Source organism: Lynx rufus, unplaced genomic scaffold, assembly GCF_022079265.1.
Source record: "Lynx rufus isolate CCGP_SWC_20201006 ecotype Redwood Valley unplaced genomic scaffold, mLynRuf1.p SCAF_2, whole genome shotgun sequence".
Taxonomy (NCBI): Eukaryota; Metazoa; Chordata; class Mammalia; order Carnivora; family Felidae; genus Lynx; species Lynx rufus.
In genome coordinates this window covers 144,767,749-144,790,962 of record NW_025814834.1, presented here as the reverse complement: position 1 = coordinate 144,790,962, position 23,214 = coordinate 144,767,749, and the positions used below count along the sequence as shown (strand labels likewise).

General features: G+C 41.1%; 1 protein-coding gene and 1 pseudogene across 2 annotated transcripts in view; both read right to left on the bottom strand.

The window, feature by feature from the left end:
- TGFBR3 (transforming growth factor beta receptor 3) overlaps positions 1-23,214 on the bottom strand; it is a 211,360-nt gene that overhangs the window by 89,758 nt on the left and 98,388 nt on the right. The gene's annotated exons all lie outside the window — the stretch shown is intronic.
- LOC124516520 (60S ribosomal protein L17-like) lies at positions 6,669-9,389 on the bottom strand (annotated as a pseudogene).

Sequence of the window (23,214 nt, the reverse complement as noted above, 5' to 3'; positions counted from 1 at the left end):
AGGATTTCCTTCATCTAAGACAGTCAAGGCTAAGTCACACACTAAGCTATCTTCAGATGGGAATGTGTTTCCTATGCATTTTTTTTCATTTATTCAAACAGCATTAGTTAGGCACCCTATGATGTGCCAGGCACCATGACAATTATTTCTATTAATATTGACAAAAGAAGATGAGTAGGACACAGCCTATCTTTCACCAATTTCCTCACAGTCCAGAGGAAAGCCAGACACACGAAAAGATGATTGTAACACAACACAAGACTGAGATATGTCCAGGCTGTGTGGGGGAGGGAAGAGGATGTCAAGGGTCAGGAGAGGCAACAAGCAGGCAGGACAAATCAAATCCAAACTTCTATGTAACAAACAGCCAAAATCTGTCAACATGATTGATCTTCTGGTTTCTCCCCTCTTCCCAATGTCCAGAACTACTTGGATGGGCTGCATGACCACTTGTCAGAGATATTTTAGAAACAAAATTCACAAGCTAAGTATAAGCCTGACTGGATGAGCACTAAGACCCCTTCCGACCCTAGAGTCTAGGAATTCTGTGATTTAATTATTGAATACTTTGCTTGAGACTTTCAGAATCGCTTTATCCACTTCCTATTTCATTTCTTCCCTAAAGAAGTTTGCTTAAGTTTGTTTTTAAAAATCCATATACACATAGGGGCACCTGCGTGGCTCAGTTGGTTGAATGTCCCCAACTCTGGATTTCAGCTTAGGTTATGATCCCAGGGTCATAGGATCAAGACCCGTGTCCACACCCAGTCTGGAGCCTGCTTAAGATTCTCTCTAAAATAATTTTTAAAATTTAAATAAATAAATAAATAAATAAATAAATAAATAAATAAATAAATAAAATCCATATATTTAATAAGCAATACTGTAAAGTCCTCAAGAGTATTTCTCAATAGTAATTATTTCAAAAGAAAATGATACTAGGATAGAGCAAATCTGTCAGGGAAGTGAGGAGAGTTATAAAGAGTTCAGAATCCTACTGTGGTAGGTTCTGATCACATCTGTCTTGGTGTATATATGCGAGTGTGTGGAAGCCTATTGTCTCCTGCTTAAGGGCCCAGACTCTAAACTTAGAAGTAGCTTTGAAAAAGCCATTATTCTTCAAAATTTATTAAATTAAATCCCCCTAACCTTAAAAGAAATCAGTGCAATCACACAAAACTGTTGAAGTTACATAATTTATACTTATTACAAAGTTATGGTTAACTCAATGTGATAGAAAATTTTATTATTCTCTCAAAGAAAGATGATGAAACTCAAAATTTTCAGACCATTACAGTTGGATAATATTCTAAAATATCCTTGTTTTTAGAATAGAGAAATCTGGGGCGCCTGGGTGGCTCAGTCAGTTGAGTGTCTGACTTCGGCTCAGGTCATGATCTCACGGTTTGTGGGTTCGAGCCCCGCACTGGGCTCTGTACTGACAGCTCAGAGTCTGGAGCCTACTTTGCATTCTGCGTCTCCCTCTCTCTCTACCCCTCCCCCACTCATGCTCTGTCTCTGTCTCTCTCTGTCAAAAATAAGTAACATTAAAAAAATTTTTTAAAAAAGAGAGAAACCTGATAAAGTCAAAGTCATCATCAGATACCACCTCCTTAAGCAAACAAACTTTTTAACCTGGGCTAACAAGTAGCAAAACTATATAATTTGTGTTTCTTCTCCTATTAATTTTCCACTCACCATGGGAGGTTCCCAATAAGCACTGAGAAAAAAAATGTGGGTGATGTGCCAAGTAGATGCCGTCCCTCTTAGGACAGTTAATGACCAGATATTTCATGGGGAAGGGGGAATCTTATATCAGCCTCAAGCTACTCTAAGAACATCTTAGTGTCTGAAAGACTGCCTTTTGATTATTTATGGCTTACTATGGAACCCAAAAAGTGAAATACGACTAATCAGCACAGGATGGACACTTGCATCAAACTCCCTGTGTTGAACCCCAGCTCCATTCCTTACCTGTCTGACCTTGTTTATATAAAAACCAGGATAACAGTACCAGCCTTTTACAGTTATTATGAGAAAGAAATGAGTTAAAATTTAAATGAATTAAAGCACTAATATGCTTGCCCATAGTTAAGAATTTATGTACTACAGAAAGGCCTTCACCAGATTTTAGGAACGTTGCACAGTCATCACCTGAGGCATCATGGAAAGTTTCTCCTATAACAATGGATTACCTCAGCCTTCTCAAACCCTTTCCCTTGTGGAGTGCTCTCCATTCACTACTCTGGAACCCACTCCTACCAGAGCTCTTTATATAAAGTAGACGTACTGCTCTACTGTGGTTTGGAAATTCTCAAGGACAAGCTGTATGCAAACACAGCAAATAAGACCTCTAAGTTCTGTTTAGAAAGAGGTAACGGTATGTATTAACATAATTTAATTATAGTTCTGGGCGCCGGGGTGGCTTAGTTGGTTAAGTATCTGACTCTTGATTTCAGCTCAGGTCATGATCTGAAGGTTTGGGAGTTCAAGCCCCCCATTGGGCTCTGCACTGACAGTGCAGAGCCTGCTTGAGATTCTCTGTCTTCCTCTCTCTCTGCCCCTCTCCTGTTCACAATCTCTCTCTCTTGCTCGCTCGTTTTCAAAAATAAAATAAATAAAAACATTTAAAAAATAAAATCTCCTTTCCATTTCCAATTAAAAAAAAATTACAGTTTCATTTTCATATGGGATCAAGTTTATTTACCTCACAGAAAAAAATGGCATGTCCTTTAAGAAGTTTTCTTGTTATCAGTGCCCTCAGAAGAAGGAAGCTCTTCCCAGTGAATGCTCCTGATCTCCGTCCAAACGATCTTTCTCTTACAGCACAGAGCACCTGCTGCCTTGTTTTACATCAACTTTGTATATATCAACCATCTAAGAGGAGGGTTTGGGACTTGTCTTTTTATTACCTCAGGGTCTAGTCTAATACCTGGCATTTAGTAGGTCCTACATAAGTATTTAATGATGAATGAATGAATGAATGATCAATAAACACACTTTAAGGCATTATTTAATCTCTTCCAAGATCTATGTTTTCTTCCAAGTTGGCCAGTGTCCCCTGGAACTCGATCCTTTGGGTCACTCTGCTTTCCTTTCTAAATTACAGGCAGTTTGACCTAGTGTTAATAGCAGTGACTCAGAGCCATTTGGAATCTCAGTTCTCCACTTACCAGCCTTGGGACCTTGAACATGTTAAGACTCCATGGGCATCAGTTTCATTGACTATAACGTGGGGATAATACCTGTGCCTATTCCATCAGATGTCAAAGGATTAAACACGCCATATGTGGAAAGCACTTAAAACAGTGACTGGCACACAGTAAGTGTTCTTCTAAATGTAGCTACTATTACTTCTACCCTCTAAAATCATGGCTATTTTTTTTCCATTCCCTTGGTTCCTATGGAAAGAAGGTCTTGTCTATATTGTCCTCCACTGAGACGAAAGGTCAAAATAGCTTTCCTCATAGTCCTGCAAACACCAAACTGCTGGCATCCTTGGACTGAGCCCAAACCCTCTTCCTAAACCAACTTCTCCTCTCCAAGCACACACAAGCCCCATTAAGCTTTTCCTTTGCCACCACTCTTTCTTCCCCACCTGGCAACTCTATAATGTCATCAACCATCCTAAGTTCTTACTCATATCATTATCATGACCAACATCTCCACGGCTTACTAAACTCTGGCTTCAGCCAGCCTTGGAGATACTTCAAAGTTCCCTATGATTTGCAAGAAGGATAAGGGAGTTGCTTGTTTGGAAATAATACAACATGTCCTGAATGAGATGCCCTATTTCCACGTATTTGTTTATTGACCACTCTCCGGCCTGCAACAAGCTCAGTGAAGACCTCTACCAGATACGATACCAAAAGGTTGAGACAGCTGCAAAGGTTTCTGTTTCCCTGGAGATGGAGTTTCATGGAAGGCTAAGAATCACCACAGCAACCAGACTACAAAAACAGTCCGTGGGCTTCAGCCCCATAACTCTGGTAAAGCAATTTGTACTCCGTGAAAAGGCTGGGGCACAGAAGTTGAAAAATGATCAAAGTAAACACTGCTCTTCAAGCACCATTTTGTTGTGCTGATTTCAAGGCATCAAGTCACAGCATCAAAGTTCTGTTATGAAAGATGCACATCAAGTGCCAGGGATTTGCTGGGCCGAACTAACTGCTCTGGTGCGAAGGTCTAGAGATAAATTCATAGCACATTTTCCAAAACAACCATTTCAAATTTGCTCTGAGAGCAGACCAGGGTAAAAATGTATACCATTATATCAAGTTACCCTGCCCATGCTAGAACAGCTGTTGATCCCAACCCTGGATTTAAAAGACAGAGAAAGAGGGAGCGGGGTGGGGGTGGGGGGTGGGGGGGAGAAGGAGAGGGAGAGGTTTTTCTGATAAAAACCTTAGACTTCATGCCATATTGACCTTACGTGGACTAATTCCTTCCTATAAATTTAAGAAAAAAATAATCTAAACCTCATTTAACACTAAATAAGAAAACAACCTGTTCTAGGGTCTCTAATTTAATAATCTATGCTACAGTTTGGTGTTTGTTTGTTTTTAATGTTTGGGGTACCTTGATGGCTCAGTTGTTTAAGTGTCTGACTCCTGATTTCAGCTAGGGTCATGATCTCAGTTTGTGGGTTCAAGCCCCACATTGGGCTCTGTGCTGGTAGTTGGGAGCCTGCTTGGGATTCTCTCTTTCTCTCTCTGCCCCTCCTCTGCTTGCACTTTCTCTATCACATGTACACGTGGGAGAGGGGCACAGAGAGGGAAAGAGACAATCCCAAGCAGGCTCCCCACTGTCAGCATAGAGCCCAACACGGGGCTCGATATCACAGTTCTGTGAGATCATGACCTGAGCTGAAAAAGCAAGAGTTGGATGCTCAACTGACTGAGCCACCGAGGCACCCCTATGCTATAGTTTAAAAAGCAAATAAGGAACTATAATTTATTACTTCTTTACTATATACAAGCAGCAACTATAAAGTATAGCAACTCAGAAACAAATTTCTTCAGGAATTTACAAAAGCCTTTAAGTTTTATTAAGATTATTGCAGTTAATTATTAACTATGTTACTATAGCTTGAATACACAGAACATTTTATTGTATTGTACTGTACTGTAATGTATTATTTTAAGGAGCTCAAAGTGGTACACCTGAGTAGCCTGACAACATCCTCAAAAGGTAAGAAAATATATCATTTCCGTTAGCCAGAATTCATAGAAAATATCTTCAGAACTCAGTTATACTGGCAGTACACAATGCATTCATAAACAAAAATTGGTAGGGAGAGATCTGTAACTCAAATTACCTCGAACAGAACATTAAGAAATTTGATTAGAACAATGTGATATGTGCACACACTTATCACGTTCCTCTCCTCTAGATGCATTCCATGTATAGTGCTACTTCCTGAACCTATTGTGGAGAGGGGGTCCCCTTGCACAGTTTCTGGGGTTTCAAACAAGATGCTCACTCAATCAGCAGGGAGTCAGCTATCCACAGGCCCCACTGGCCCAGCAGTTTGCATTACATAAGGAAGTAATTAGAAATATCTAACACAAATTGCTTCACAGGTAGGAATGAATGGCTCCACTTAAAGGCTTGCTGTGTCTTTTCTGGCTTCTCCTTGTTTCATCTCCAGGTTAATAGCTGTGAAGTTACTAAGCTAACAGAGAGAAAAGGTTCATATTTCATATGTTTTGTGCAGCCATTTTTTCATTCGGCAGATACTAAATGGCTAGCTAGTATGTGTAAGGCACTTGGCAAATCAATCTTTCCCAAAGCATGGCGACAATTAAGAAATGTTAAGAAATAAGAAATTTTTGGGGGCGCCTGGGTGGCTCAGTCAGTTGGGCGTCCGACTTTGGCTCAGGACATGATCTCACATTCCGTGGGTTTGAGCCCCACATCAGGATCTGTGCTTAGAGCTCAGAGCCTGGAGCCTGCTTCAGATTCCGTCTCCCTCTCTCTCTGCCTCTCCCCTGCTCGCACTCTGTCTCTGTCTCTGTCTCTCTCTCTCAAAGATAAACATTAAAACAAATTAAAAAAAAAAAAGAAGAAATTTTTATATATAGTTTATGTCTTCATTTTCATGGGTATTAAAAACATAATTTCACGTTGAGGATGTTAGGGTAAAGCCAGTTTTTTGTTTTTTTTTTTTAATTTAAAGAGAAATACTGGTAGTACATAATACAGGTAGTATATGAACTCAGCAAAAACTGTGAAGACAGAACACATAAATGTATTTTTGGGAAATGCCACTCTGTAAGGACTTCAAATGCAAAGTAGGTACAAAATTTGTTCTCAAGAAATTCACAGTTTAAAGGATGAAAAAGATAATATACAGATGTAAATATGGGAGGAGAAAGGGGGTCACTTCACTGGGTCCTGAGGGTAAACAGGGCAGAACAGGAAGAATTAAGAGGACACGGGCAGGGAGAGCCTCAAGAGAAATATCAAAGCAGGAGAGGGAACATGGAAAGGTGTGGGGAACACTTAATTCACATGAAGCTGAAGAAATGTAGAAAAGAATATAGAGAAATAAAATTGGAAATGTAGACTGCAGCCAGATATCAATGGGCCATGAAAGCCAAGCTTAACTAATCAGTGAAGGCAAAGAAAGAATACCATGTAATATAATTCACTGACCTGTGACCATGGCTTGCCTCCTGAAAAATAAAGGGTACATCTATTTCTAGCATATCAGGTATCACTTAATGACATTAATGCATTAATTTATTAAATCCAATTCAATTGCTTCACTTATTTGCCCAAAAGAATATATATTGGTAATTGAGCTAAAAAAAAAAAAAATCCCATTTTGGATCCTGTTCCAAATTTTATATGGTGTCATTACTGAATTACCAAGGAGTATCTCACAAGGTAAGGAAATTAAACTTTACTCCTCAAATCCAAGTCTCTTGGACCTAAGGAATTCATTCCCTGGGTTTATTCCCAGCTCACAAGCCTTCAAGAAACACTTGATGAGTTTGGGGTACATTTTAACTGAAAAACAATCAAAGAATCAGAAACTACTCTGAGTTACTTGCCTTCAACACTTTTTTTTTTCTTTCTGTTTTTACTTTTATTTGCATGTATTTTATGCAGAATTTACTCCCAGGCCATAAGTTTTTGTTTCTTCAGTTTCTTCTGGATATCTTTTTCTTCTGTGCAACCTCCTCTTCTGGTTTAGGAACAATCTGCTCTTTTTCAGTAAGGATCATCTCAATGTGGCAGGGAGAGCTCATGTATGGGTTAATCTGACCTTGAGCCCTGTAGGTTCTACGCCGCATTTTGGGGGCTTTGTTCACCTGGATGTGCTCAATGACTGGAGAATCTACATCTAAACCCTTAAGTTCAGCATTACTCTCCGCATTTTTAAGCATGTGCAGTAAAAATTCAGCACTTCTTTTTGGGCCATGGACCCTGTGTCCTGCCCCACTGTTTGGCCTGGGTACACCTACCAACTCCACCACTGTAGCATCAGAATAGCACACATTGCTTCTGCGAAGTGACATTTTCAGATACTTGGTGGCTTTTCGGATATGCATACCCTTGATGGCCTAGGCAGTTTCCTATGTGTTCTTAAAGTGAACACAAAGATTTGAACCTCTTGCTTTGCATGATTTTGTCGGGTTTTCCGGGTCAAGTGAATAGCGAACCAGTTTCAGAGATCACCTCAGGCCGCTTATGGGAAGAGGAAGAGCAGTGGCTCCTGGGAGAATTCACGCGCACTCCGCCTTCAACACTTTTTACAAGGAACAACTCACAGGGCTTGGTAACTCTGGTCCCAGTTATATGCAAAAATCTTTATCTCCGATCCTTCGTTCTCTCCTGTAGAAGAAGTACGTCCAACAGTCCTTTATCTCTGCCTCTACTTTACCATCCCTAAAGGAAAACAGCTCTGACATTCTTCATCCTAGGAATGTCTTCTTGAGACGCCCTCCTAAGTCTTCACAAGACCTAACAAGTTTCCAGTACAAACCTGAAACAGTTTGGGGTCATAATCTCTCCCACTTTTTGAAAAATCAAGTAAACTGTTGGTAAGCAATTCTGGAATGAAAACAGGATTGTCTGATTTACAGAAAATGATTTGTCTGCGGTCAGGGAGAAGCAGTTAATTATCCTTGGCTGAGAAATGGAGAAAAGGAACTTTCACTACTACACGACCACTAACAGTGATGCTTCCCAATCTTGTATTCCTTCCAGTGTGAGACTCTGGACATAGCATTCACTTGGGGGTAAAGAAAAGTTCTGTTGAAGAATCTTACTTCGGGATTCAGTTTCCCCATGAATGAAGAGGCTAGAACAAAGCCTAGTTATGTGAGCAACTGACAGTAACAGTCTTTATGTCAGATCCCTAGGAAGAGATGTAGCTGACAGGAAAAAATGGCCTGATGTGATTGAACTATCCGTTCAGAAATGCCAGGTCACACTAAATGGCTTGTGTACTCAATGAAAAGACTGACAGAAGTTTAGGTTAATCTGCCAAAGTAAATACAAAAGAACAAAACAGAAGATTTTTCCTCTTTCAAAAACTGAAAATATTCCAAAATGAATTTATTGAACTTTTCAGACCAGTGTGAACATGTCTTAGAGAATTTCTTTCCTACCCCACACCACATTTTTTTTTTTTTTAATTTTTACTTTAACTTCAGGTCAGTGTATGCCCTGTAGTCCTTTAGGCTTGGCAGAAAGAAAACAAATCATGAAATACTCAAAGTTAATCCTAAGGGCAAATCAAGATTTATAGTGGTCTTTCAAAATAGGTAGTGTTGACAAGATAATGAGACAAGTTAATTTATTTGATTTTGCTAATTTCTTCTAGACATACTTTTCAATGAGAGAGCTTCATGATTTAGACCAAATTGCAGGAAGACTGGCAGATTTTTCTAGTTACTACTGAAATACAGAACTTCCGATAAATAAAAAAAAAAAATATGATTTTAGAAGAGTCAATGCAAACAACATGATTACACCGTCAGGTTCTAAAAACATAATTTTGTTGGGATAATCCTCCTTAATAAAGACAATGGCTGCTCTTAGTTAACCATAAATCCTTAGGCTGGGAACAAGTCTCAGTCATTACAACTGACTCATTTGGTGACTGGGAATTCTTTTAGGTCAATGGACAATGTGCTAAATGGTCACTGTTAGGCACACTGGCCAGCTCTGGATCCAAGGTGCAAAGTTATGAAGTTCTCTCATTTTTATTCCACTTGTTTTACTTCTTCCTGCCATTTTTCCCCCAAATACTTTACTGTCTGTTCCAGAAGCAAAAGAATAGGGAAAAGGGTGAAATTACAACCACTGGACTTGGTTACTGCAAACAGATCTGATAAAATTCTGAAAGAAGCCAGAGGAAAAAACACAAAATCAAATTTGTGTATAATAAAGCCACTGATTTTTTTTAAAATTTTTTAAACATTTTTTAAATTTATTTTTGAGACAGAGAGAGACAGAGCATGAACGGGGGAGGGTCAGAGAGAGGGAGACACAGACTCTGGAACAGGCTCCAGGCTCTGAGCTGTCAGCACAGAGCCCGACGCAGGGCTCGAACCCACGGACCGCGAGATCATGACCTGAGCCGAAGTCGGCCGCTTAACCGACTGAGCCACCCAGGCGCCTCAAAGCCACTGATTTTTAGTGATAGGAGAGACGTTAGAGATATTCTACTTCAAATATTTGTTGTAGATAAGGAAACTGAAACCTGAAGAGGTAATGGTATGCCCAAGTTCCACGCTGGTTATGGCATCATGGAGACTAGAACTCAAATAACCATTCCAGTAATCTAGCTTCTACTTATCTTACTAATGGAACTATCTACGTCTTTCTTTATAGAACCAACTCTCTACTATTGGAAAAGAAGGGCTTCCCCAAGTCTTCCGAATTTAGAGCCAGCCTTTAACTAGTGGATAAGAACACAGAAACATAAGAAACGCCAAGAAATAACTTTGCCCCCTGCAAAGCACCACATGATCTGTCCCTTAACTAACTCATCCCATCTCCTATTGCCTTCCTCCTTGCTCACTCTACTCCAGCCACCCCAGCCTTCTTACTTACCTCCAACAAGCTGCTTCCAGGCTTAGGGCTTTGACATCAGCAGGTCCTTCATCTGGCCTATTCTTCCCTTGGACCTGTGCATGACTCCTTTTCATCATTCAAGTGCACCTCCTCAAAGAAGCCTTTCCTAACCACCCTAACAACCACCCCTTCCTGTCTCCTAAATGGGTACCCTATGTTCGAAACAACATAAGCACTATGAAGGCTGAAATTCTGCCTTACTTACCACTGTATCTCTAGTCCCAGAACAATGCCTGCACCTGGTAAACACTCATACATTTTTAGAACGAATAAATGAATCAACGTATGAAAGACAAAGGAAAAATGAACCAACATATGGGGTAGATTCCACAACATGATGCTGAGAAATCTCTCCATTTATGTTTTTATATAAAATTGAAAGGGAAAGAAGGCAGTTGTATATACAGAAAATTACCACAAAGCCCACTGGCTTCAATCTAAAGCATATCTGCTAGGTATTTCTGATAAAAGGTCATTGCCAATAAAACAAAAATAACTTTCAGCCTACTTGAGATATGCAAGAATCCAAGATCAAGTCATAATATATTTCAAAGTTCACCTGATTCTGCCAGCAGGAGCCCTGGAGTGCTGAATTTTCGGGCATGTGAATGATATATTTTTATTGAAACATTTTCCAAGATTCCTTTCCAAATTCAACTCCATGGTCTTTTTATCCCTAAAGGGCAAAACACTAACCTGTTTCCAAGCTATTTGGTAATATTTTGGCACAGATAATCCAGTAGAGAGAGTTGTTTATATAGAAAAGAACTATCGTTAGTAACAGGACGTCCCAACCTGCCCCTTTTTCTAAGCTCTTAACCTATAGATGACAACCCAGCTATTTACATGTAATACTTACCAGATGGCTATTTCATTGTAGTTCAAAGACCCACCTTTCCAATATGACTGAGTCAACAAACAACACCAGGAGCAATATTTAAGCTCATGGTTAAGGAGAGCAAAATGACTGAGATCATCTCAATGGGAGCAAGATCAGGGGAAGAATTCACTATCTGCTATATCTTTGCTACCTTTGGCAAATTCTCAAGATTAGGAGTGTCAGGGCCACCAATGCCTGGTACTGTGCCTGACAATAACAGGCGCTTAATAAATACTGGTTCAATGATTGAATAAATGTCTAAACCTTGGAAAAACCCACCTTGCCCAAAGATACTCACTGCACATTGACCCCATCTATAGGAATTATGTGCTGCAGATACAAGCTTGGGCTCTGCCAACTACTTCCAAACTCCGGACCTAGAGTAGAGTATTTAGCCTCTCAGCCTCAATTTCCATGCCTGTAAACTAGAGCTAACAACAAGTCCTTTGCAAGGGTGTTGAGAAGACGGACCAAAATGCCAGTTTTCATAATCCTCTGAAGAAGCAGCTTACCAGTGTTTGATTTTGGCCCTGATCAGTGTGCTACTATTACCTCCTGCCTGTAGGTACTTGGATTTTGAAGTAGGATGAGAAACCAATGACATCTGCATACTTGATCCTCAGCCACCTGGCTTCCAAATAAAGAACACTTCTTTTGCCACTTCCCAGCCTTCCCCTCAACCTTTGAGATCTGGGTCTCCTTAAAGACCAGGCCCAAGAGACAGAGCTTGGACAGCACAAATTCACAGGTTTCTTCACCATCTTCCTGTTCAGGCAAGGCTAACTTGGGCAGACCCAACTCTTACTCTCCAAATTTCACTGCAATTCTGGGGACTTCAGAATCCAACAAAGAATGCATGGTCCTGAGAATACCACATTCATTCCACACCTAACCCCAACACCTCATCTACTCCAAAGCAACCTCAAATGTATGAACAGAAACTCAGTCACCTGCCTTTCCATCTGGAATATGACTCTAGAGAAATAGGCACACACGGGAAGTGCTAAAACCATGAACTCCTTCCAAGGCAGCTGAAGTCACCAGGTTATGAGGGAGAGCTAGAGATTTTCCCCAATCTGTGGCTGGGAGGTTTGGGGACAAACATTTGTCTTTAGAGGTCTATCTAAATTGCCCCTCCCAGTGTTAAAGATTATACCAATTCATCCAACTTTGAAGACCTGAGTACATGGTTGAACGCCCATTCTCCACCATAAACACCAACGGGCAAGGCTATCAAGCACAAGCTTTCACAGCTGCCAAGGTACTTGCTTTCTTCAACGTATTTCATACTCCTCAACTGGCTCCATTTTATTTACCAGCCTCCTCCCCTAGTCATGGAAAATTCTCCCTCTAGCTCTCAGCCAAACCACATCCCTATTTCAAACCTCTCCAAATTCTCACCTCCAAAAACCATTGCCAGGCTAACACACCTGGCTCCAATTACTCCAGCAACAAGCCTCCTCCAGCCCCAGCCCCACATCCTTCCAACATGCCTGATTCCTTAGCACTTCTGTGTTTATCTCAGCCCAGCTGTCCTTGATTAAGCCTGTTTGGCTAAGTTTTTATCATATGTGTTTAGAGCAATAATATGTTTCAATGTCTCTGTCCTTTCTGTTTACAGGTGTTGTTTTCTGCCCTGGTGTACACATCCAAGCACAAGCTCCACGAGCTCCTGCTCTCCTCACTCCCACAATGCTTTGCACTGGTGCACAGTCTACGAAGGCTGCTGCTGCTGACTGTCCAGCTGCCTGGGTCTAATTACATGAGGAAGGGCCTTTGCTCGGGCAAACTGAAATGATTAGTTCTTCTAATCTTCAGTATTTCAAATAAATAAAAGAGAGTGGGAAATTCTTTGTGTGTACCCTGTCCTGATAAAACAGCAAAACTGTTTGGAAAATCATGAAATTTCTATTGTACAAGGCAGTAAGATCTAAGCAATCAAACTCAAAAGCATTTCCCAAGTATTTGGAGGCTAGATTTGTCCCAGATCTGTAAACCCTACTTAATCCAGGTTTTCTTAAAACACACATACACATGAAGATATGAGATACACATAGTTTACATTTCAGCTATTAAGTGGCTCCCACTGGATGCTAAGGGTTTCCTTAAAAACATTTTCTAGTTTAACAATCCAAGAAACACTTTTATCTACATTTCAATTGATGTTTTGTACTAAATGCAAGTTTTGCTGTTTTTCAATTTGGAGACCTGAATTAACTAACTATATTTAAAAATATAACCTTAACAACAAAAAAAAAAGAGGTTAGAGTGGGAGAGAGCCAAAGCATAAGAGACTCTTAAAAACTGAGAACAAACTGAGGGTTGATGGGGGGTGGGAGGGAGGGGAGGGTGGGTGGTGGGTATTGAGGAGGGCACCTTTTGGGATGAGCACTGGGTGTTGTATGGAAACCAATCTGACAATAAATTTCATATATTGAAAAAAATATATATATATAACCTTAACTCTTAATGTAGACTAAAAAAAAAAAGAAGAAGAAATAAAGAAACTCAAAAGATTGCACTGAAAGAAATACTGAATCTCAATCTTCCCAGTCTCTTTTTATTGACAAATAAAGAAACTGAGACTCACATGGTTCTATAGATTTGCTCAAGTTTAAACAAAAAAAACTTGATAAATGGAGAGCCAAGTTCTCTATTAGCACTCACAATTCACTACACCTTGAAACCTGAATTAGGAAACACTACTTGGGGCACCTGGGTGGCTCAGTAGTTAAGCATCTGACTTTGGCTCAGGTCATGATCTCACGATTTGTGGGTTTGAGCCCTGCACTGGGCTCTGTGCTGACAGCTCAGAGACTGGAGCTTACTTCAGATTCTGTGTCTCCCTCTCTCTCTCTGCCCTTCCCCTGATCATGTTCCATCTCTCTCTCAAAAATAAACATTAAAAAAAATTTTTTTTAAAGGAAACACTACTTCATGACTAAACCAAACATACTAATATCAATAATCAGATTGCTCAGAAAACATAATTATTTCCAAAATAAAATCTCCAAATAAAAATTGCTAACAGTCTATTTAATAAAACTCGACTGTTACAATCAACTTCTGCACATTCACTCAAGCATTTATTTCACATATCTTTATTGAGTGTTCACTATATGCTGGGTATGTTCTAATTACTGGCGATCTCAGTGCACAAAATAAAACATCTCATGGATATTCTTGTAGAAGGGACAACAAACACATTTAAATATAAATATCAGGTCATATTTTATCAGATGATAGTTTTTTTGTTTTTGTTTTTTTTTTAAGTTTATTTAAAAAAAATGAGAGAGACAGAGCATAGGTGGGGGAGGGTCAGAAAGAGAGGGAGACACAGAATCCAAAGCAGGCTCCAGGCTCCAAGCTGTCAGCACAGAGCCTGATACAAAGCTTGAACTCACAGACCGTGAGATCATGACCCTGGCCAAAGTTGAACACTCAACTGACTGAGCCACCCAGGCGCCCCAGATGATAGGAGTTATTTTTAAAAAGTAAAACACAGTTTGGAGACAGTAGGGGTGAGTATGGCTATTTTAAAGGAGGAGGTCCATTGGGCTCTCTGCTGTCAGCACAGAGCCCACTTTGGATCCTCTGTCTCCCTCCTCTGCTCCTACCCAGCTTGCTCTCTCAAATATAAATAAACATTGGGGTGCCTGGGTGGCTCAGTCAGCTGAGTGTCTGATTTCAGCTGAGGTCATGATCTCATGGTTCCTGAGTTCCAGCCCTACGTCAGGCTCTGTGCTGACAGCTTGGAGCCTGGAGCCTGCTTCGGATTCTGTGTCTCCCTCTGTGCCCCTCCCCCACTCACACTGTGTCTGTCTGTCTGTCTCTCTCTCTCTTTCTCTCTCAAAAATAAATAAACGTTAAAAAATTTTTTTTAATAAACATTTTAAAAATTATAAATGAATGAATGAATGAATGAATAAATGAATGGGATGGTCAATGAAGGCCTCTCTGCGGAGCTACCAGCAGGGCAGGGACTGGATGAAAGGAAGGAGAAGCGCTCCAGGCAGAGGACTGGAGGCAGGAGTGTGCTCTGTGCCTCTGGAGGACATCAGGCCCAACAACTGCAGTGCCATAAGATTGGTGAGAAGCTGGGCGAGGGGTGACCACTGTGCCAGGGATTTTATCCTAAATGTAATGAGAAGTCACTGCAGGAAGCTCAGCTGGTGAGTTTTGTGACTTGGACTTGAAAGGATGACTGAGGCTGCTGTGTGGAGAATAGATCTTATTAGTTAATAATGATAGCAGCTAACACTCATTGTGAGATTACAGCCCAAGCACTGTTCAAAGCACCTGTCACATTTTAACTGTTTTATTGGCATAGCATCTATGAAGTAGATACTATTATTTAAAAACCTGCACAGAGTCACACAGCTCATGAACAGTGGAGCCAAGTTTGCAAGGCAAGAACCCTAGCTTCGGGTTGTGCTCTCTGAAGGGATCTGGGCTAGGGGTTCACTGTGTCTCAAATAAAGATGTGATGGTGGCTCCACTGAAGAGGGGAGGGTTGGTGTGTGTGTTGGGGGGTGTCAAGCAGATGCTGATTCAGAGTATATTTTTATGGTAGAATAAACAAGATTGGACATGACATGTGAGAAAACACAGGAGGTCGTGGATAATGCCAAGGTTCTTGGGCTTGGCAACTGGGTGCTAGTGTCTTTTTTAGAGATGAAGAACACGTGCAGTGAACAAAATGGGGGCAGGAGAACTACATGGAAGGAACTCAAGATAATCTCCCAAGCTAATGTGAAATCGGGAGTGTATTAGTTTCCTATGGCTGCTGTAACAAATTACTAAAGATTTGGTGGCTTAAAACAATAGAAATTTATTCTCTCATAGTTCTGGAGGCCAGACGTCTAAAATCAGTCTATGCCAAATCAGGTTAATGAGTCCAAATCAAGGTGTCAGCAGGGCCATTGTTCCTCCAGAGCTCTAGGAGAGAATCCACTCCTTGCTTCTTCCGGCCTCCCACAGCTGTTGTTATTTCTTGGCTTGTGGCCCTGTCACTCCTATCTCTGCCTCCACAGTCAGACGGCCTTATCCCCTTTTGTCTATATTAAACCTCTGTCTTACAAGGAAACGTGTGATTGCATTTAGACACTGCTCCGATAATCCAGGAAAATCTTCTCACCTCAAAATCCTTCAATTAATCACATTTGCAAAGACTTGTTCTATAAAGCATTCATATAGTAGCATTTTCTATAAAACATTCATGTAGTAACATCTTGGGGAAGAGGATGTAGGCATATCTTTGGGAGCCATTTTTTAGCCTGCCACAGGTGTGGACAAAGAGTTGGCAAAATGTATTCCTCCTTTACATGAGAATTTGATCTTCTGTTAACTCTCTTAACTCTGTAACCCTGGTAATCTACAACAACATGCCAACTATAATAAAAGGCAAGTTGCTCATGATAGAATTCTATCCCTAACTGGAAAACTGTATTAGCATTGGAAAGATTAAAAATACCTGATAGGAAGAGAGATTTGGGGGCTTCCCTGAGAGCAGTGACTCTCATAAATCAGGCATTTCCTTCATAGCCACCATGGACACTATTCCTATAGAGCATAGTCGCGTATTAGCTCCCAGGAGGTATAAGGTTTCTTTTTTTTTTTTAATGTTTATTTGAGAGAGAGAGAGAGAGACAGAGCTTGAGCAGGGGAGGGGCAGAGAGAGAGGGAGACACAGAATCCAAAGCAGGCTCCAGGCTCTGAGCTGTCAGCACAGAGCCCGGCCAGCGCAGGGCTTGAACTCACAAACCATGAGATCATGACCTGAGCTGAAGTCAGATGCTTAACCGACTGAGCCACCCAGGTGCCCCAGAGGTATAAAGTTTCTAAACCAGGACAAGACACACAAACTCATACCATGTAGATCTCCTGGCATTCGAGCCATCTACTGGACAGCTCTGGATGGTGATATGAACTGGTGTGCAGACAGCCACAAGGCATCCGAAAAAGAGAGATGTCAGGCTGCCCTGGTGTGCAGACAGCCACAAGGCATCCGAAAAAGAGAGATGTCAGGCTGCCCAGCTGTAAGCTGTGGTCCCCACCCTAGATCTCTATAAGTAGACTAAAGCCACCTGCGGCCTGTGACAGGCTCTTGGGTCTGAATGTGTATTTGAGCCCAAGAAGACCCCCTGGGTGTTTGCTGCCACATGTAATACAGATATCATTTCAGCTTAACTATTTCAGTTTCTTCCTCCACCAAACCCTTTAACAAAGTGACCAGCAGGGAAAAGGAGCAGAGCATTTGTTCCATCTAGTTGCCTCATGGTGGTCTCGCAATAAGCAGCATAATGGCTAAAAGGGGCAAAGGGAAAGGAAAACTTGGAAAATACAAATTAATAAATTCACAAAAACTGAGCTGACTGTTCCCTTGGGGAGGAGAAGTGAGTAGTGCCTTCAGATGAATATGTCATGTTTCCTGCACTGTGCCTTGAAGAGGCCTACCCTGCAAGATTAAATACAAAAGTCCCAACCCACATCTCTGCTGGAAACGTGCAAGTGGACTCATTACTCAGAGCCAAGATAAAGGATAAATCTTTATGAGTACCGTAAGTATGAGTCATAAAAAATAGGAAACACATGTAGGACGTATACACAGTAATAGTACCGAGCCAGGGAAAGTGTTTAGGAAATGTATATAAAAACACATGGCAAAAACAGGACTAAACAGGACTCTTGTACACAGCTCCAAAACACATCAAAAAAGCTCACAGCAAGTTAGGGGTCCATGCCACTGTGGTCTCTAATAAACAGAGGTCATTTCCCTATTTGGAAATAGGCTGGGTTTCTTTCTTTCTTTCTTTTTTTTTTAATGCAAAAAGGAGGAGAATGGAATCAAGAAAAAGTAACTTGGAGAAGGCTTTGAAAGATTTTATGATTTGGGAAATTTGAACAGCTTCCAACTAAAACACTGGGAATTAGATATTTACAGCATTAAAAATGAAAAAAAAATCTTTTCAGAGAAAGACTTGTTCACAATGGTAATATTACCATTTCATTTACATTCTCACTATCTTAACAACCAGCAACGATAAAGGGGAGAAAAAGTGGAATCTTCAGCCCATACGAAAGCAGGAAACAAAGCAGCAACACACGCGCTAATAACTTACAGAGTCATAAAGGGCCAGTATTAAAACCTCTAAATGGTGCTAGGCAGAAAGAACTAACGGTGGGGAACAGGTAGAGCCTTTTGGCCAACTGCACCAGATAAAATCGGTGAGGGGGGGGGGATGTTCAGAATACAAGGGAGAACAATTGGCCCCCCTAAGTCTTCTGGGGCCAGATGACAAAGGCAAAATGCCCAAGCGTGACTCATCATTGGAAATTAAACTCTTCAATCACCTTTGACTTTGGAAGGTCCCCAAATCTACAACTCAAAGTGGCAAGCAAAGGGGACACCCTAAGTACCCAGAAATACCAAAACAAAGTGTGCATGTCCATGTCCAGATGGACCTTCAGCTCCCTCAGACTTCAGACTTGTCCTTGATCTTCAGAAACAACTACTGATTCCCAAGAAAAGCACTAGTGCATGTCTATCGACCTGAGGTTGAGAGGAGTAGCAGCGGGATGTGTAAAATATTGTTCTTAACTTCTTAACTGTTAAATTTACTACCGACTTCGAGCAAGTCAAAGCTCTTTTGTACCTATTTGGAAGTAGAAATCTCAATACAACTTCCACCTCACACAAAGATCCAACTGTAGACCACTAAAAGACCACCCCCCACCCTGCAGCATGGTTACAGCTAAGTGACATCCCATCTTCTCTCCACCCTCCATTTCTTAGTCCTCTCAGCTGCGAGGTCTCTTTTTCCCTCTCTCCCAAGGAACCTGCACATGTGTGCACATCACTAGGAGGCCACACTTGCCAAGGGCTCACCTCTAAGATAATGAATGCTGTTTCCATCTAAATCAGTGTACAGGTACTGAGTACCTACCCTGTGGCAAGCCCAGTGCTAGGCACATACAAACTACAGCCACATCACCAATTTGCTGTAGCAAGTTCAGAAAGAATCAGATTAGGTGTACACATGTTATCAACAAAGAGAATTTAAACTTTAATGGGTGCAATGTGGTATTTGGGCTCCAGGCAAGAATTAGGCTACTGCAGTGATCCTGGGTCCTGTGGGTGACTCTCCTTGGCTCACAGTTAAACCCAGCTAGTCTTTCTATCTTCAATAGAAGCCAAATCATATCTGCCATTTGCCTATCTTCCCCCAAAGCGTATAAAAATTCTAGTTTCAGCCAAGCGACTCTGTGGAGTTTGGGTAAAAAATGCCATTAATATAAAGCACTATTGCAGGATAGTCTTGGACTAGAACCCAGACAATACCAGATGACTGTGGGCAAGGAACCATACCCAGGAATCAAAGTATAGCCATTTCAACTTAGTTTTAGCATTCTAAATCATGAGAGCATGCAGAGCAAAACCCTATCAGAATATTTTTAAATGGTAGGGCACCTGGGTGGCTCAGTTGGTTAGACATCTAATTCGGCTCAGGCCATGATCTCACAGCTCATGGGTTGGAGCCCCACACTGGGCTTTGTGCTGACAGCTCAGAGTCTGGAGCCTGCTTCAGATTCTGTGTCTCCCTCTCTCTCTGCCCCTCCCCCACTCACGCTGTCTCTCTCTCTCTCTCTCTCTGTCTCAAAAATAAACATTAAACAAATAGTGACCAATAAACTTATAAAAGGCAATTCATAAAAAAATATCTTTTTCAATCCTATTCTTAAGAGATTAAAAGAGCTATCTAGTATCTGGACATTGATACTTTAGCATTTCAGACAAGGCCAAGAAGCTCAGAAAGGACTATTTCAATTAACCACCAGCCTAGCTGAGGTGCCCTGGCAGTCTGGAAAGGAAAAGACAGAGCACACATTTGCAATAGAAGTCAAAGCAACAGGTCTTCCAAACACAGATTCAGATTCCTGCATCTTTAAGAACAGACCCTCATAAATGGATTGCTTCTGCTGGACACCATGCTTTAAATAAACAGACTCTTCTGGCCGACACACCACTTCCTGTAGGGTTCTGGTGGGTAAAGCTTGAAAACGCTGCCAAATCCAATGACCAGCAACTTTTGAGCTGACTTAGAAAACAAGCTACAAAGACTTGAGTCCAGAGTAAACAAAGGAAAAAGCCACATTAAACAGGGAACAAATTACTATACAGGCAGGGATATTTTAAGTGCTCACTGAGCAAAAAAACAAAATAAAAAAAATCAAGTTATTAGATATTTAACAATACAGGGTAGAGTAAAATGCCCTCTCTCAATTGGCGGAATCAAGGCTAATTAATTCCAGCCATATTAAGAATTGGCTGGGAATCATCCCCTACATCATGAGGACAGATCATTCTTTCCTTTTTTTTTTTTTTTTTTTAAATTTTGTTTATTTTTGAGAGAGAGAGAGACAGAGCATTAGTAGGGTAGGGGCCAAGAGAGAGGGAGACCCAGAATTTGAAGCAGGCTCTGAGCTGTCAGCACACAGCCCTGACGTGGGGCTCAAACCCACAAGCAGTGAGATCATGACCTGAGCTGAAGTCAGTCGCTTAACCAACTGAGCCACCCAGGTGGCCCCAGGACAGATCATTGTTAATGGTCTTACTTCAAATCTGGCTCAGGTCATATGAGTTGCCCAAGGGAGCTGCATGGAGTTGAAAACCACTTACAGCTTTTTACCCAGCTGAGGGAAAGGACTAACTAGTTTACTAGCAGATGACTACAATCTGTAAGAGTAGAGAAAAATGTAACAAAAATTCAGAAATGGACTGGGGAAAGACTGACACAGGGCTCTGGATACTTTAAACTGCAACAGCATGAGATTTAATTAGGGAAAATAAATCAAAGCCATAATACAAAATGGAGGATATACCTGCTTAGCTAGAGTGGTTAAGAGAGGCCTGAGAACAAAAACACCAAGTCCACGAATACAATGCAAATCAAATAAAAGTACACTGTGGAAAAGGGGAGTAGTTTCAGAAGACTTACAGTGATACTTTTAAATAACACCTTGGCATCATTCAAGAACCTAATATGCACAAAGCAAAAGAGGTCCAAGATTTGGTTCCTGCCCCTAAGGACTCCACTCACCAGCTGGGTGTGCAAGATTAACACATGATTCAGCAGCAAATACTACACGAAAATACACAATCCCATACTCTGAGGAGGTACAGACTGTGCTGGGGTTGGGAATGAGCAATTTTAGAACAGAGGGAGAGGGAAAGGGATAAAGGACCAAGGAAGAGTTGCTGTAGAGTTAAGACTTAGAAATGGGCTTTTAACATGGCACAGATTGAATTAAGAGGGAACTTCAGGTGGAATTAGGAAGAAAGGTGTGGGGCAATGGAATCTGCACTGAAGCATCTCTGAGGGATTTGGAAGAAAAGGGTTCACATACCACACACACGTGGAGAAACACGGATCCACAGGGTTAGTCCAAACCCTCACTCATGCAGCCTTTCCACTCTCATCTTCCACTTTCGAGCCCCAGCCCACCCTACCCACCCCCCACTGTCCCCATTTTGTCCCCATCCTCTATTCCAATGGTTGGCAAGCTTTCTCTGCAAATGGCCAGATCATCAATCTTTCAGGCTTTGTCACACTACTCAACTCTGCCATTGTAGTAAGAAAGCAGCCACAGATGATAGATAAATGAATGGGCACGGCTATATTCCAATACACTTTATTTTATTTACAAAAAAACCCCACCAAAACCCAAAAAACAAAAAAACTTTATTTACAAAACTAGGTATCACACTGGTGAACGGATAAGCAAAACGGTACAGCCATACAATGGAGTACTGTTCAGAAATAAAAAGGAATTAAAATAACTAATACATGCTACAACATGGATGAATCTCAAATGCATTATGTTAAGTGAAAGAAGCCAGTCATAAAAATCACATGCACTATACCATTCCACCTATATAAAATACCCAAAATAAAGAAATAAAGTAGACTTTATTTCTACTTCAAGGTGGTTGTCTAGGGCAGGGGATAGGACCACAGGCAATGGAGAGTGGTTGCTAATGGGTACAAAGTTTTCTTTTGGAGAGCTGAAAAATAAACTTTATGGTATGTAAATTATGTACATATAAAATAGGCAGCAGGCAGAATTTGGCCCAAAGGCCAGTTTTGCACTCCTTGAACTGTACCCCAGCCACACACATGTACATGGAGGAATTTTTCCTCTACATGTGGTTTCTGCTTTCTCCTCTGCGTATACTGAGGCCTCTCTTCCCTTCTGCCCAGAAACTTCTACTTGACTTTCAAACCCTTTATTAAATGCTCTCTTCTGGGAATCGTTCCCACACCTGCAGATAGAATTACCACCGCCTCTGTTGGGCTCCTGAAAAATTTTGTTAATTTTAGAACAAATAATGGTCATATTATTTGTCACATTGCATTAAAATTTATTTGCTCTCAATCCTCAGTAAATTCTGAAGACATAAACATGAGTAAGAATGTAACAGAATTGGGGCCCCTGGGTGGCTCAGTCAGTTGAGTGTCTGACTTCAGGTCATGGTCTCATGGTTTGTAAGTTCGAGCCCCACATAGGCTCACTGCTGTCAGCATAAAGCCCACCTCAGATCCTCTGTCTCCCTGTCTCTCAAAAATAAATAAAACATTTTAAAAAAAGGATGTAGCAGAATGTCTACCTAGCAGGCAGTAGGTTCTCACTGAATGCGTCTGTAAATGAATGAATTATGAGATGTTATGTAGAGAAAACCGGTTTTAAGAAATGGTTCACAAGCTAGACTGAAACAATCAGTCCCAGGAAACTGGTTTAAAAAGCTGCAGGGTAAGGGGTGCCTGGGTGGGCTCAGTGAGTTGAGCTTCTGACTCTTGATTTCAGCCCAGGTCATGATCCCAGGGTCCTGGAATCAAGCCCTGAACTGGGCTCCATGCAGAGCATGGAGCCTGCTTAAGATTTTCTTTCTCTCTCTCTCTCTCTCTCAAATTAAAAAAAAAAAAAAAAAAGCTGCAGGGTAAGTGGAGAAGAACACAGAAATTCAAGAGATATTTCAGAGAAAATGTCAATAAAACCTGGTGGCTGACCGATACAGGGTCTGAAAGGGATGGGTAAATCCAAGACGGTTCAAAGGACCTATGGCAGATGGCAGCAGTGACACTGATGGGACAGGGAAGTTGGACTGATAAACAGCACTGGGGGAAGAAGTCCGGCTCACATTCCATTTCAGAGATGATAAAAAGAGCTAGCATTTGATTGTT